Here is a 16,972-nt window from a genome sequence, read left to right as displayed (position 1 = left end):
GGCTAAAACTGGCAGGGCCATGCAATTGAAGGGTGCCTCCTCATCTTATCACCTCCCCTTGGGTGGTCATGTGAACAAGCTCAAAGCAGCTTCCTGGAGGGCTCAGAGGCATGGTGGTGGGCTGCAGGAGGCAGCATCAGGTGTAAAGGGGAACCCTGCATGGAAACTCTGAATCCCCTATGTCTTCTTCAACATCTTACCAGGGAACCTACTGAGCCAACCAGCCTGGGTGTTGGAGAGCTCACAGGCCAGACCCTTGGGTCTTCCAGAACCACACTGTCACAACCTCTGGTGTTGGGAGAAAAGAGAAGATTGCTGTCTACTGCGCAATCTTTGAGGCCTGGGCAGAAGAAATCCTGGGGAAAGTTCTACAGGTGCAGAGTATGAGTTAAAAAATAAAGCAAAGCAAAAACAAACAAACAAACAAACAAAAAAACCCCAAACTTCTCGATACAGGAAACTTTGATTTGGGAATATAGGAGCTCATTGATTTGGGGATCAAATATGATGCAGCCCGGACTTCCTGCTGGGCAGGCCAGGTTTCAGCATCACAGACAAGAGGCCCCGGACAGGCTGCCCTGGGGTCAAACACAGAGGAGGCCAGGCACTGATTTTGAAGAATATAATGGGATCACCCTTCCTGGCAAATAAATTTCTGTTTTTATCCAAAAGACCAATAAAAATTTTTAGTGAAAGATAAAGAAAAACAATAAAGTAAACAAAAATAAAAACACGAGACCTTACAGAAGCAAATTTGAGACAAATCTCTAACAGGTATTAAATACTGACACCCCCACCAACATTTGCTAAATTGCAAAGAAATTTCATCCAGCCACCCATTCTCTTTCACAAAGCCATGACCACTACTTCAGGTTATTCTGATGGTCAACCTCAGACCATAAATACACAGGAGATTGTTTTCATTTTGATGCTGACTGAAGTCCCCTGAGGGAAGCAAATTTCCTGAATCTTTTTGAGAGAATTTATTACAAGCATTTCTGTTTCCTCAGAGTCCTGGGAGCACCTGTATTTCCTGCAAATTGCAGGTACATTTGGTCTCCTGGGCACAGCTGACTAGTACTGCCCCAGGTAGCAGTTTTGGTGGCTGTAGCCTTGTCCAGCCTTTGACAGCCCAGAGGCCAGGTGGAGCATGGAGGACAAGGACCTCAGTGTCAAGACCCAGCTGAATACTTAATTAATAGACTCAAAGCAACTGATTTTCTCTTTGAGCCTATTTCTCATCTGTCAGTGAGGATGATAAAGAGCTATAGCCACCCTACTGGTGACTGAGTTGGGCTCAAGGGGGATGAGCCCCTTGTAAATGCAGATAAGCAAAGATAAATACTTATGTAAATCCTCTTCCATTTTTTTTCTTTTGGTAGCTTTCTTATACTCTTTAGACATATGATAAAGGCGTTTTTTTCTACAATAGTAAAATTAAAAGAGATTATCTAGACAGAAGGATCTGTGAGAGGGGGAGGGTGAAGGATGCTCAGGAGGGAGGGGTGGGAGTATGGGAGGCTGCTGGTACAGGATGCCTAAAGAGAATTTAAGGAAAGGGATGTTATCAACATATATCTAGAAGTCTTGCCTCATCATGTTTAATGTGACACTGTTTTGCTTCCTTAAGAAAACTTCAGCAAAGATCTCTCTTAGATTTTAATATTTTTAAAGTTAGATTTGTAGTCATCTCCCTGAACCCCTCTACCCATGCATGAACCTTAGGTTGGCCACAGGGCAAAAACAGGACCTGTTGCTCAGGACAACTGAGGCACACTAAGGTTCTAAGATGTAGACCCCTATGAAAGGAAAGTGACCACAACACTCGGAGTGACCAAAAGATCTTTATTGCAGCAGTGCAACAAAGAGAAAAGAAGGAAGGAAAGAGAGAGAAAAGAAAAGAGATGAACAGGGAGAGAGCAAGAGCAAGAGAGAGAGAGAGAGAGCAAGAGAGAAAGAGCAAGAGAAAGAGAGCAAGAGAGACGGGGGCCTGGCAGGAGGGAGTTTTTATAGCCCAAATCTAATGGGGCTTCTGGGTCTGCAAGCTGCCTTGTTGGCCCAAGGGGGGTTGAGTGCTCAGCCTTGAGCGGGACTTGACATAAACAGGTGATAAAGGACCAGAGAGAGGCGGGTTTGAGTGCATGGGCTATCTTGCAGCCAACATCTGTTCAGCCTGCCCTGCAGACAACACAGTTCAGCCTGCTCTGCACCCAACACCCTATTCCAAGGGAGGAATGAGAGCATCCATGTGAGCTGCCTTGCACACAGATGTTAAGTAGATGGCAGTTATTATAAACCAAGAGTTTTGGGCTGAAATGTCTTGTAGTGGAGCCTGGTTTTCCTCCTATCCCTTTGGACCTAGGATGGAGCTAGACCCTGAAGGTGACTGGGTGAAGTGCAGCTCATGTGCCCACAGGACATGCCTAGTCTCTGACCCATGATCACACCATGCCTAAACTTTGCTCTGAGGTTCTGGAGTCAGGAGGCGACTGCTTGCTGTGGTAGGAGCTGTGCAGTCAGCCATTTCCCTGTTTTGTGGGTGGGTTCCTCCCAAGAGACCTGTTTCTGTTCCAGCTTCCCTTTCTGATGTTCTTCTCCCCAATATCCACTCTGGGATCCACTGGTCCATCTGGCTCCAAAAGGAGTCAACTCTGGGTGTTTAAATTAGAGACATGGTTATTCCATTCTTATTTCTTACTTGATCTCTAAAGACTATGTTGTGGGTATGTAGCTCATAAGGCTGGCAGCACTGAGGGACAAGATCAGGGGTGTAGGGAGACTACATTTCATCTCTTTAGGCCCCTGAGCCTAACCTCATACTGAACAAGGTGTTCAGAGAGGCAGAACTGTGAGGTCTGTTTAAAGGCCTTTAGGAGTATTTGCCATGAGGTTGGGAACAAGAATTTTGGAGGATATTTTCAACTGCTTGCTGCCTTCCTTCTCTCCCACAAGACTTTAATACTACCTCCCATTCAAGAGGGCAATGAAAACATTATTTTACCAATGAATCATTGTAACTGAACATTAGAAGGCAGGGCCTCATTTGTATTAGTCAGTAAACTGCCTGAAGCGATGACCTAGAACATGCGTGGGCCAAGGTGGGAGGGGTTGGGGTGGGGGAGGGAGGATGCCTTCATCTCTCCTGGCTCCTACAATAAAAATACCATAAATTGGGTGGCTTAGAAGCAAAACAAATTTATTGCTCACGGTTCTGGAGGCTGGTAAGCCCAAGACCAAGGTCATTACAGATTTGATATTTGGTAAAGGCTTGTTTTCTGGTTCCTAGCTGGTAAATCCTAGTGGCATACTTGTGTGGTGGAAGGGCTAGTTAGCTCTCTGGAGTCTCTTTTACAAGGGCACTGTTCCATTTATGAGGGTTTTGACCTCATAATCTACTCCTCCAGAGTCCCTACCTCCTTATACTACTAACCTGGGGGGTTAGGATTTCAACATATGAAATTTTGGGGGGACACACTCGGATGGTGGGGGTGGAGGCTGAAGAATTGTGTCTGGAGAGAAACTACTTTTTTTGGGGGGGGGATACTGGGGATTGAATTCAGGGGTATTTTACCACTGAGCTACATCTCTAACCCTTTTTTTAAAAATTTGAGACAGGTTCTCTCTAAGTTGCTTAGGGCCTTGCTAAATTGCTGAGGCTGGCTTTGAACTTGTGATCCTCCTGCCCCAGTCAGTCTTCTAGTAGCTGGGATTACAAGATATATGTGTATTTTTAAGAAAACAACCAATCAAGGTAGGGACCTTGGTTCTGCCAACCAATCAAGGCAGAGTGAACAGTCAGGGAAGCGTCACAAAGAGGCTGGGGATAATAAACAGGTCCCCAACTTATGGTCCAGCCTCCTTGTCTCTAATTTGTAGGTCAGAAGTCCTTGACTGAGGCGAGAGTAACCTTGGCAGAAGCTGTTTCATGGGATTGAACCCCGGAATTTTGCCAGGAGAACCCCTTCTTGCCTGCTAATCTGCTCTCTGCCCCAGAACTTCTTAGGTTTATCATAGCATCTGTTATCTAAGTTTCACAAGCCAAGAATCTAGAGCAAGCCCTTTTCTTTGTTTTCTCTATAATTTGGTTGAATTTTTAGAAAACAGAACTGAGAACTGGGGAATGTGCAATATTTTACAAGAGCTTTCTCTTCTGTATTTGTTTGTAAGTAGAGTTGACACAAAAAGGATGTTGAAGGAAAGACAATGATGAGGAGAGACAATACAATAAACAAAGTGCCTTTTCTCCCAAGTGGCAGCTATTACTTAGCTGTCCTGTCTTTATTCCCTCTGCCATTGTCCTGGCTCACTCTTAGCATATCTCCACTGATGGCAGAATCCAAGCCCATCTTCTGACTTGCTCCTGCCAGCCATTTTCCAGTGTGATTCCAGAGGAATTGATGCAAAACAAATAGATGCATTGTATGGCACTGTACAAAATCTTTAAGAGCGTCTTCTTTTTAAAAAAAGAATTAAGTCTCAATCTTCAATGTAGCATCCTCTCAGAAACAGATGTCAGTGTTGTCTGATTCTGCGCATTCTCTCACATCCACATTTTACTGTTAAGAGCACCATCTAAGTGAAGCGCTTCTACACAGATCACCATTTCACATAAACCTGAAAACAATACTATTGTTACTATCTCTATTTTGTACAAGAGCAAAGGGCAGTCCTGAACTCACTCAAGAATATATCACTTGTTGATCACCGATTTAAATTCACCGTCTGGTGCTCTCTTTAATTGGACCACTTTGTACAGAGCAATACTGCTTTCAGAGCAGCAGGGGAAGGGTTAGGAGCAGAAACTGCCTGGATCAAGAGAGGGAGGAAGCCGTGTTTGGAAGAAGGATGTTGGGGATGAGGATGCAATCTTCCCTTTTCCAGGTTAGTGGTGGGGAGTGGCCTCCTTGACTTGGGGAGAAAACTTTGTAGGCCCAGACTTCAAGCACTCTAAGTTCCACGTTGCCTCTCCTCCCCTTTTCTTCTCTATAGTGGGCACTCAGACATTTGGGATATGGTTTTTGCTTCTGCTACTCCCATTTCTTTTCTGGGCTGTAGGGAACTGGAGTGTGGCCTAATGGGGGTACCTCTTATAGGGCTGTTTTCTGTATTGGGGAAGTGGCCTTGAGGCAGTCAGGGATAGTCAGGATGCCTTGTTCAACAATGATTTCTTGTCTTTTTTCCCCAGCAGCACCATCCTAGTCCGGGTGAGTGGAAGGAACCTGGTTCCTTTCATCACCCTACCAGAAGCCTTCTCTGCCAGCCCACCTGCAGACAGCCAAGGTAGATTTTTCTGTGTGTAGGGGTTCCACCACTCCCCTTCTCTTATTTTGTTTGTTATTTGAGCGCACCTATACATGCTATGCATGATATTAACAGATTCTTATCAATCCTTTTGAAATACATTTCGTTCTTTCCTATCCTCCGGAATGCTAGTTTACAAGAGGTTTAAGTGACTTGCTCAGGGGGGTCAGTTGGTAGCAGATGGACAGTGGCTGCTTGTTAGGACAAAAAACTGGACAATACCGAATTCAACTCTCCTGGGCAGGGGTAGATGGGTATACAGGCAGCATTTGGGGGTCCTTGCTTGCCGCACTGCCTCTCTCCCTCAGTTCCCCCTCCTTGGGGGAAGGCAGTGTCCCTGTTTACGCGGAGTCCTATCAAAGCACCCTTAACCCTTAGCCCGCTCGATAGCGACCTCCGGAGGGCCAGGATGGTTTGGGGCGCCGTGTGGCCCGGGGCCTTGCCTGGTCTTCGTGACTCTATTTGCATAACGGAGACGGCTTGCTTCCTCTCCGCCCCCTTCGCTGCGCTCATCTTCCCTCCTTTCCGCGATCCCACCACCACACACCGCCAGTCCCTCGTTCCTCCTCGTCAAACCCCACCTCCTGGGACTCCCTCTAAAGCTCCAGTCACGAGCTCCGCTATCCCAGCCCAGAGCTGAGTCCGGAGGCACCTGGGGGAGGGGAGTCCTGGGCAGGGCTGGCTGGGGAAGACGCCTGGGGCACTGCCCAGCGCTAACAAAGGGAACGGGCTACAGACCAGCGTCAGCGCAGAGCGGGCGGAGCAGCCGCAGCCTTCTCTACTAAGAACGCAGAGAGTGAGTAAGGGGTGAGATGGGTGGCGGCGTCCTCAGGGCCCCGGGAGGGGTGATGCAAAGGGGTACAAGAGCGAAGCACAGCGGTGGGGCCCGCGGCGCGCCTAGGGCGCAGGGGATCTGTCTCCAGCGCCTTCTCAACTGCCTTTGCGAAACCAGCCGCCTTTTGGCTGGGCGGGGGAGAGGGGGTTGGTGTATTTGTCGGTGCTGTGGGGCCGCCCTGGCTGCTCCCCGGCTCCACGAACCTACGGACCCACAACAAACCCACGTGCGCGCGGCCCTCCGGAGCCCCGCTTTCTCCACCGAGCCATCTGTATTGTGTGAAGCGGACGTCTTGCAGAGTTCGGGTTCCTGCAGATCCTGCCTAGTGGGTTTGCAGATCGGGAAACTGAGGCCCGCCGCTGGAGAGGGAGCACAGACACCACAACAAACGCACGTGCACCCTGCCCCGGGAAAGGGGCGCACCGCAAACCTGGTGAGCCTCCCGGTGGAGCCCGCTATTGTCTCTGCCGCGCGGGAGGGAGCGGCGCTGCAGGCGCCACTTGGTGGAGGCAAGCGAGAGACATTTAAAAGGTACCGCTTGTGCATCAGACTAAACTGCTAGATTTTAAAGGAAAAACGAAAGGAGAAAGCAGCTACAAAAAGAATTACCCCAGCCCAAGAGTCTGTCCTGGCCCTGGAGCATTTCTTCGAATGAAGTGGATAGGCCCTCACGGAGGTGTCCTAGGGATATGGTTCTAAACAAGGGTCTATGGGTGTCTTTCCAAAAAGGACGCATTGTCCACGCGCTCTAGTGACCGCCTCCTGGGAAATCTGCAAGCGCCTCTCCAGCCTGTAGAAAGAACAGTCCAATTTAAACACTGGCCAGTAAGGGCTTAGGTTTCCCCTGCGTTTTGCTTCATAGGTCCGTGAGTTTAGACACCCCAGGTGTCACTGGCTCCTTTTCGGTTTATTGTATGTTTTCACAGGAACGCGGGCCTGTGAAACGTACTGTTTCACTTATGAGATTATTTGAAAGAAATTCCAAGGTCCGGAAAGAGAGGCCTCTTGTTTATTTTGTTTTTCGTTGCTCACATGCTCAACTCAACATTGCAGGTTTTACTTAATCAGTTCTGGACTGGCAGCAGGAAGATGGTTTGGGGAATAAATTGGTCTCTTAGGCAGTGGTGTCAATGAGGAAGTAAGACCATATGGTTGGGGAGTAAGAGGTGTGCGCAGCAGAAAGGGAAGGAGCACTGTCCCACTGTGTGCTTGGTGAGTATTGGGGGTGCAGCTTTACCTTGTCTAGTACGGTTGGAGATTAACCTTTCTCAGGTGAGCTGGAGAAATCTCTAGCCCCATGTCATTGTTATTGAAAAGGTCAAGAGAACATCCAGCGAACCTTATTATACTTTATAGGAGGGAAACTGAGGTCTGAGAGTTCAGCCGCTCGTCCAAGTTTAAGATGGGTGAAATTGGGGCCCGGATTTGAGTGTGGGTCTCCCAGCTCCCACACTGCACAGCCCTGCTGGCAACTCAAGGCAGAACCAGGCTTCTGTGGTTGGCTTAAAAGACAGTTGGCCTTAGGCAGAGTAGAGTTAAACAAAGAAAGTAATTCAGATTGAAAGCTGCACCCTTCTATTATCCCTTTCAAGAGTTCTTTATTCTTTTGAGAAAAGATACATTTAATAATTCCTTACTCTTCTAGCCTTTCATAAGCCTAGTTATTTTTCTCTCCTGATTGCCCCTTCCCCTCAAATTGGACTATGGCCAATTATGGAGACTTAGATGTTTTGCCTCTCATCCAGGTGCCAGGAGGCCTTTGTTTGGGTGAAAGCATGGGCTGTTGACATCAGGGAGGAAAGTGTCTCTTAGAGGGCTGCTCCTGATCCCCTCATGGGAGAACAAAGCATTGTTTTCATTGATTTTATTTTATTTATTTTTTTATAGAGTCCCACGGAAGTAACTGCTTATTTTTGTGTTTGGCAGAGGAGAAGTTGGAAAACCCAAAAACAGCCAGGCCGGTTTCCATAGTTAGGGGTAGTTTGTGGTTTTCCCCTGTCCCTGTAATCTCCTAGCTACACTTGTTCCTTTCCTTGGAGTTTGTTTCAGGTTCACAGTAATTGCACTTGACAAGGGAGTTTGTTTTTCTCATTAGAATGCTAACCCTGTAAGGTACTTGAGAAATCATCAGGCTGCATCCTGGACCTTCTTATTTCCAAAGAGAAATTACTTGCCCAAGGGTACATGGAAATGCGCATTCTGCTTTTAGAGCTTCTCAAAAGGGAAATGGTTGCATCAAACAAGTTGTTGTGGGTACCCTAGAGGAGAGTCAAAGTTATGTGGTTGCTATAACAACACCCTTGAAGTCAGAGAATGAATTCCTTAAGGATTTAAATGTGTTTGGTTATTAAACAAAGGCATGGATCCCAATGGTAGATATGGTAAAGTGTTACAGTTGTTGGGAATCAGTTCTCTTTAGTGCTTACTTTGCTTTTACACAGGGTTCCTTTATTGCTTTCTGCCTTATGCAGTCAGAAGCCTGTTTAGCATATAATTATAAAGCAGAGGGCAGTGAGAAGTCAGAAGACTTCAGTTAGCTGTTCACACTACCTCAACTCTTGGGTTCCAGTTTTCTTTGTTCAGTAAGATCCCTACCTGCCCAGTCTCTGTACCTGCTGCTCTAGTAGAGTGGAAGATGCTCAGGCCTTCCAGATAGAGAAGCAGAAGGGCCAGTGTATGATGTGAGGGGAATCATGTGTATAAATCTCCTGGAGTTTCTGGCAATATTAGTCATATGACACAGGCATATGTTCAGATCTCTTGGCAGGCTCCTGTGCTCACCAGATTTTAAGGTGATAAATGGGGAAACCTGTGTGCTTGGGTAAGGGGTCCCCCCTGGTCATAAAGAGGTGTGAATGCCTGCTAAACTATAAAGGGAGGTTTGGATAGTTATGAAGTCTGTGAGACTCTAAGGTAAAAGACAAAGTAAAAAACAGATGAAAAACTAGAACTTTCATAACTTTGGTTGTACAATCTTAAGTCATTTCACTTATTCATTCTCCTTATTGACAAATAGATGGTGGAAGTAGAGAAGGTTTTGTGCTCAGCCTGGGGTTACCAAGAAAGAAGGAGTAGATCCATTCTTTGCCCTGAGGGATTTACAATTTTTTCAGGAAGGCCCAGTCTAGCCCTACCAATCTTGCTGGGAATACATTTGGATCTCTCTTGGAAGTTGCCCTTAACAGCCGAACAAAATCTAATTCACTTCAATTTTGACCTCTGGAGGGCCCCTCTTTTTATTGGTAAAGGTAAGAACTGGTAGTAAATGAGAATTGGTAGTAAAGTGGAAGATGTATGGCTTCACAGAGAATGTAGTGCTCCATAAGGGTGAGGATGTGGTTACATTAAAAAATGCCAGTAATAATTCATTAATGAAAACACAGTGATTGTCTAGCATGTTAGAGTCCTGTAAATCTGGAAAGGGAGTTTGTTGCTCATACCTGGTATCAGTGATTTGTTTGATAATAGCTGAATTAAGGAAATTTTTCTTGTTTGCATATATTCTTAAACTACATCATTGCAACCTGACTCCTAGGGATATACTTTTTATAGGCTTTTCTATGATAGTAACATTAAGCAATGAAGTTTCATCATATTAAAATGCTGGGGTAATTTTTTAAGTCATTACTAGTCAGGTTAGTCTTCAGAATCAATGTGGTAATTGAAGTTTTAATCATTGTTCCGATTATAAAAACAAACATGTCCACTGAAGACAAATTGGAAATTACAAGAAAGTATTGAGAAACAGAAAAGTGTTCCACTATTCTCAGACAACCACTGTTAGCACTTGATAATTTTCCTTCTGCTATTTTCTTTTTGTGGATTGTTTTCCCTATATGGTTGATAACATACTGTCTGTGCAGTGACGTCTCTTATCTTTTTGTGCTTAATCTTCTCATATATGCATTTTGTAGTCCCCATCTGCGTTAAAGTGGTGCCCTTGGATTTGTCATCCATATCAGCTGCTCAGCATTTTCAAGGTCAGGTGGTCCAGGATCACTTTAGTGAGGGCCTGTCAAGGACTCTCTCCCTGCCTTTGCTCAAGGCTTCAAACATCAACCATAGGGGGCTGTAGCTGTAGCTCAGTGGCAAAGTGCTTGTCTAGCATGTGGATTCGATCCTCAGCATCACATAAAAATTATCAAATCAAATAAAAGGTATTCTGTCCATCTACAACAACAACAACAACAAAATTTAAAAAAATCAGCCATAGGGTTTTTTTTTTTTTTTTTTTTAAGTTTTATGAGTGCTGGGAGTACAGTGGAAGAGAAGAGCTCTGTGCCTGGTGGCCTTGAGTTCTAGTCCTGCCTTTTTGATCTCTAAAAGGTTTTTTATTGCCCTAGTTTTCAGGTTTCATGTTAGATAAGCAACTCCAGGCTCCTTTATTAATTCATCCATCAGTACTGAAGCCCCAAATCTAAACCAAAGACAAATAAGAAGAGATCAGCTTTTAAGAAACTCAGAGTCCAAAGGAGGAATCAGAGGGGACAAGAGACTTATGCAGAATGCTCTGCAGTCACAGAGGAGAGTCAGCCTCCCAAGACCACAGCGGAACAGCCAGGACAGCTTTCCAGACAAGGGCCACTATTGGGTAGTCAAGCTATTCTTTATTCCCCCCCCCCACCCCCCGCCCCACCATTGATCCTGTGATTAATATTGTTTGCCAATAAATCTCTGCTCATTTTCCAGATAATTTCCATAGAAGAGGGTCTTAAAGTTGGAATTATTGGGTCATATATTTATCTAGTTATATGTAAAGCCTTAAAGTAGAGAAATATTGTGTGTTATGGGAACTGTAGAAATTAAGGGCATAAGCGATTCAGGATTTAAATTCTTGTTTACCATTTACCACCTGGTGTACATGGGGATAAACTAAAGGTACTAAACTTCAAAATTTTCCTCTGTAAAATGGGAATAAATGATCTTATCCCACATGGCAATTGTAAGGATTATCTTGTATCACAGGTAAAAGGTCCAGTGCAGTGCCAGGTATACAGGGGACACTCAGAAAGTGATGGATATCCTTGTTGTAATTTGTTTTTTGGTCCTAATACTTTTTCCTGCCATGACAGCAGGCCCTTATATGGCTTGTGCTGAGGGAAGTAGAATGTTAATTAGCACAGAACCTCCTCTCTGGTGACAAATTGAGACAGAAATGATCATTTGCATCATGCACTTAAAAAAAGTCCTTCTATTATGGAAAAATCCAAACATCCAAAAGTACAAAGGAGGGTGCAATGAACTCCATATCATATTATCTAGCTTCAACTGTTGTCAAAACTCATGGCCAATATATAACCCCAACCTCAATCCCATGTTACTTTGAATCCTGTCCCAGACAGCTTATCTGCCTCTCCATAAATACTTTACTGAGTCCCATGACACATAGTTGAGACATTGAGTTGTTCTGGCTTGGTGGTGGTGGTGGTGGGGTTGCAGTTATAGGGCTGTGTGTGTGTGTGTGTGTGTGTGTGTGTATGTGTGTGTGTGTAGCAGGGCTGAGGAGGGGGGGGAACCATCCTGGGAATGCCTTAAGCTTTATTGCTCAAGTAAGGAGGCCCTGCAGTGTCCCAAAGAGATACAGTAGAAGGAAGACTCAATTTAGAGTTAGGAAACTTAATTTCAAATAAAGGCCCCAACCCTTAGCAGTTGTATGCTTTTGGCAAGTGACTTTTGGATCTCTTTGAGCAGGTTTATAAAAATTTGGTGACTACTGAATGATGTAATCCATGTGGCAGTCCAAGTGCCTCACTGTTAGTTGCACCTAAATCAGACTTGACCCCACCTTCCTTTGTGACAGACAGTTTCCATGAGGAATGAAGGTCCCAGACTAAGGCCTGGTCTCACCAGAATGTACTCTGGAGCATTACTGCCAGCCTCTCACACCTGACACACGGTCATTTCTCAGGGTGACACCTGACACACAGAGCACCTATCCTTGCAATTCTGCTTTCTATTCCTTGTCTCTCTTAGCCCTTCCCTCTGTTTCATTGATGAGGGCAAGGAGCCCCAGAGAAAGCCCTGGTACTGCCAGCCATACTTTGAATAACAGGCCCCTCTGGGGTTCCTTTTCTTCTATGGGACGGGATGGACTCCCCTTTCCACTTCCGAAATGAAGTCCTTGCTGAGTCTTCATCTCTTCCAAGTCACAGTTACAACCAAGTAGGATTGTTTGCCTCAAATAAAGGAGGAGAAGATCTGATTTAATAGTCAAAACAAAGCCTCTCCTTAATCCACTGGAACTCTCATTATTTCAGGATCTGGACTGTGATTTGTGGTCCCTGGCTGTTCTTAGCTATCTGTGTGGCCTTGGGAGGGACACATGCTACCTGGGCAGCCAGACTCAACTCCCCATCCTCTCCGGTTCCTTCCAGCTCTAGTATCATCAAATGAAAGATTTGTGTTAGTTTTGGAGGCTTCTTCACACACATGATACATGAGATCATTTTAGAATATTCAGAGAGAGTGAAAAGTTACCCCCTTCACCACTTATGCCCTTCTTTCCCCATTCCACCTGTCTCTGAAGTGACTCCTGTTTACAGCTTAAGCAGGGCCCTAATAGCCCCTTTCTTCTGCATTTATGTATGTATTCATGATTATATGCAAATGTATTTTACAAAGTCAGTAAGTGGATTACATTATACCTGCCACTTGACAAATTGGTCTTTTGCACTTTATTATGGGTTTTGGTGTACCATTCATTATCAGTGAATGCTTATTTTTTTTCATACTACATTGTTTTCTGTAGTTTGAATGTGTTTACTTAACCAATCTTCTATTGGTGGACATTTAACTGTATTCATAGAAATATATTTCTAAGTGTATTTAGACCTTGAATGCATGGAAAATTGTTGGAAAGTGTCAGTGAACTAAGTGAACCTGTCTATCAAGCTCTGGAAAAGGTGGCAAGGGAGAGAGCCCAGGGACGTTGAGACCAGACCCTGTTATACTGGAGGGTTCCCGGGAAGCCACCAAGAGACTGACTATTTGGATGAAGGGTTATTTTTGGAGAAGCCTGCCTGGTTGTGTGCCCTCAGCCTTGCGTGCAAAAATTGAGCCGCATCATCATCTCCTGTTCCCTGGGCCTCCTAAGTTTGCTTCTTTTCTGAGGGTCAGGATTGGTGACCCTGTGGCTGAACTGGCACTTAAGGGATAGGGAGGAGAGAAAAGGAAAAAAAAAAAATCAAAATTGCATTTGCTCTCAGGCTCTGGAGGATGAAATGTTCCACTCTGTGTAGTTGTTCAGACCCATCTGGAGTGTGAAATGATCCTGGATCCCACCCAGGCAGGGACAGAATGAAGCCCATCCAGAAATGGTCTACATGAAAGACAGGGGGTTAGGATGGCCTGTGGAAGGTGTTAGAATGCATGTGGAAACTGGGGCTTTCTGTATTGCAGAAGATCCAAATAAGAGGCATCTTCTTCATGAAGAAGAATGATTAGAACCATGCTGAATGGCTACTGAGGAAAGGACAACCACTTTGGAGACAGGGTGGGGTGGAGACACTTGCAGAAGGCAGATAAAGAACTTAACAGACCTGTCCAACCACAGGACAGGCCATGCTACCAGGCAGCAGACCCTTGTGGTGGAGAAGTTCAAACAAAGGCTGAAAGTGAACTTGTTCACCATCAGAGGACTCCTGCTTCACAAGGGAGCTGCCTTAAACTGCCCACAGAGGCCCTTTCCAACTTCGAGAGTCCGAGACTATGGGTGAAGAACCAGAAAGATGCAAAGTAGAATCTGAGGGGAGTGAAACAAATTATGGACAATGTAACCTGAGCAGTTTCTACCTGCTTTGAAAACATGGCATAAAATGGAAACCTTCAAAAGAGGCTTAAATATTGTTTCCCTTGGATCTTGGCAATCCTCCCCTGTTCTGTCCTTGGCTTCAGCTCTGCTTGACCTTATATTCATAAATTATTTCCACAGGAATAAATATATCCACAGACACTTTAGATGACCAGGAAATCTGGCAACTGGAAAAGAACTACATGTCCCAGGAGGAGGGTCGTAAATTTTTTTTTCATTACAAGTCTTTCTAAATTGGTATCCTACTCCTTATTGGTGGAGTTCTCTCTCACACAGTGCCAAGACGTCATCCAGCTTTAAATTTTGGAACACTGTACCCTTTGTAACCTCTTGGAGGTCCTCGAAGTTAGACTTGAGAGGACCAGCCATGTCCCTTTCTGTGTTACTCAGCTTTTTGTCATTGTGATCAAAATATCTGACATAAACAACTTAAAAGAGGGAAAGTTTAGTTTGGCTCATGGTTTTAGAGTTTTCAGTCCACGGATCCATTGCTCCAGGCCTGAGATGAAGCAGAACAATAGGGCAGAAGGGCATGTGCTGGAGGAAAGCTCATGGCACAGCAGAGAGGGAAGGAGCTGGTGGTGTGGGGCTGGGGAGGACAAGATAAGTCACCCTTCCAGGGCATGGTTCCAGTGACCTACATCTTCAGTAATTAGGTCCCGCCTCCCAGTAGTCCATTCAACCATCAATGGATTAATCCACTGATGAGGTTAGAGTCCTCATGACCCAATTATTTCCTAAAATCTCGCCTTTAAATACCAGATCCAAACCCTAACACTTTCCTTAAGTCTTAGGCTAGTTTGATGAGGGAAATGAGGCCCATATTATCTTCTGGGCTTTTGCTTGTGCCTGGCCCTGATTAAGCACTATTGGTGTTGCGATTTTCATAGTAGGGCTGGTGTTTTGGCATCATATTGCAGATGAGAAAATTGAACTCCAGAAAGGGATAGAACTCGCCCACAGCTCCTCTGCTGCTGAGGGGTGAAGCTGGGAGTAGAGGGAGTACTGTCAGCCTTTCCCTACATCATACTGTAGGTCTGCCCACTGCTAATAACTCCCAGTTCTTTAGGCTTAAGAAATGTTTAGTCTTATTGTTTATTGGGGACTTAGTTGAACAATTTCTCCTTACAGGAGCTCAGGAAGTTGTTTTTTGTTTGTTTTTTTTTTTTTTTTTTGTGTGTGTGTGTGTGTGTGTGGGTGGGTGGTGGTGGTGGTGGTGGTGGTATTGGGGATTGAATCCAGGGTGCTTTTACCCCTGAGCTACATCCCCAGGTCTTTTTGTTTTTCATTTTGAGAAAGAGTCTCACTAGTTGCTGAGGCTGGCCTTGAACTTGCAATCCTCCTTCCTCCGTTTCCTGATTCTCTGGGATTACACATATGGGTGGTACCAGCTCCAGGAAGCTTTTTTTTTTTTTTTTTAATCATTTCTCTAAAATATCTGAAAGAACTAATGGAACAGTTACGTGTGTATAACATGTGGCTTTTCGTCCCTCCCTTCTCCCCTTCCCTTCTCTTCCATTCCCTTCTCTTCCCTTCCCTCTCTCCCTCTCTTCCTTTCTCCCTTTAAAGCTGTGGTATCCACTTGTGCTTATTATTTAGTTATGACTGGGATTAAACACACTGTTAGTAAGCATGACCACAGATTGGTGGTTACCACTGCTCTGCTACCTTAAATGCCTTTAAACTTGCAAATGGAACTCAATAGCATCATTGTTAAGGGCTTATCTTGCAGTGTGCTTCTAGGCTGTTAAACAATTTCTTCTCTTATTGAGTATATTCAACATTAATTTGCTCATCAAATATTTTTTGAATGCCTATTATATTCTAGGCATTGGGAATACCTACAGGAAGAACTCACATTGTAAGCATGTATGTGTGAGTGTACACAAAGTCACATTTTCAGTGAAACTATCAGGGTCTTGGAAGTTAGTGGCAAATAGACTCCCCCTACTACGCCCTTCCTCTCTTCTTAGAGTCTTTGCTTTCTTTCCTTGAGTGCCAGCTGCAGGTCGTGCACATGCTTACTTATAGAATATAGACACGGATAAGGAAGTTTTCTTTTTTCCAGGGCTTAGTTGTATGCCGACATTCACCAGTTTATTACAATCTAGTATGATACCTATTATGATTTGGGTGTGCACAGGAATGAGAAGAAGGTACAGTGTTTGGGAAAGCTTTCTGGGAGAGGTGATACCTAATCCGGGTCTTAGGAGATAGAAGCTGTTAGCCTCTGGGGAAAAGGTAATTTTGGGGAGAAAGGACTGAAGGACCAGAGATTTCAGTGTGAGGAATGGCTCGCTGCATATGTTGGGGAAAACTAGCAGGTTGGTATGGGAGAGGAACATGTGAGGCAGGAAGTGGGGGGAGATGAAGTTGGAACTATTACATGTATTATGTAATGTAATTTTTATAACTTCCCTATGAAGCGTGTACTATTATTATTTCAATTTCATAGATGAGAAAACAAAGGCTGAAGGAGGTTTGGTGACTGGTTCAAAGGCAGACCACTAAGTGAGCTGAGGTGCTCAGACTTGAATGCAGGCTGCCGGCCTTTGGAACCTGTCCTCTCAGCCTCCACTTCAGGGCCTACAAAGCTTGGTTTTCTGGCCAACATGTTTTTCCTTTCTTAATATTTAAAAGGCAACACCCCTTGCTGGATTCTCTTCCTTCTACCTGCTTCATGATGTGACCCATGTTTTGCTATGTTGGGACCAGAGGGTCTGATTTTTATGGCCTCTTCTGAGTCTGGTTTCTAGTTTTTTTCCCCCTCCTTTTACTAGATCAGAAATCTTGAAAGAAAACCTTTGTGTGCCCAATCATGTATGATAGGGGAGAAGAAAAAGATTTAGCTCCTTTCTCAAAAGTTCCAGGTTCATTTGGGAGCCCACATATTACCTGTGAAGACTCTAGTTCAGAGAGGCCCTTTAGGGACTGGAATGGGAACAAGCCGCCTGGGCTGGGGGAATCGGATAAGTGGGCCATGACTTGTCCTTTAAGGATGAGGAGGATTGGGGAAGGTGGAAGGC

General features: G+C 44.9%; 1 protein-coding gene across 2 annotated transcripts in view; it reads left to right on the top strand.

Moving 5' to 3' along the window:
* The first annotated feature begins 5,981 nt into the window (after positions 1-5,981).
* Positions 5,982-16,972, top strand: part of St6gal1 (ST6 beta-galactoside alpha-2,6-sialyltransferase 1) — a 138,503-nt gene continuing 127,512 nt past the window's right edge. The window contains exon 1 of one of the 2 annotated variants that reach the window (XM_026389407.2): positions 5,982-6,097. The gene's annotated coding sequence lies outside the window, so the exon portion shown is untranslated. Of the gene's footprint in view, positions 6,098-6,330; positions 6,570-16,972 lie in introns of those variants that run through there. The other variant, XM_026389408.2, reaches the window with a different exon arrangement.

Source organism: Urocitellus parryii, chromosome 2 (genome assembly GCF_045843805.1).
Source record: "Urocitellus parryii isolate mUroPar1 chromosome 2, mUroPar1.hap1, whole genome shotgun sequence".
NCBI classification, from domain to species: domain Eukaryota; kingdom Metazoa; phylum Chordata; class Mammalia; order Rodentia; family Sciuridae; genus Urocitellus; species Urocitellus parryii.
The sequence above is the reverse complement of the archived record's forward strand: the minus strand, read 5'-3'. Positions and strand labels throughout refer to the sequence as shown.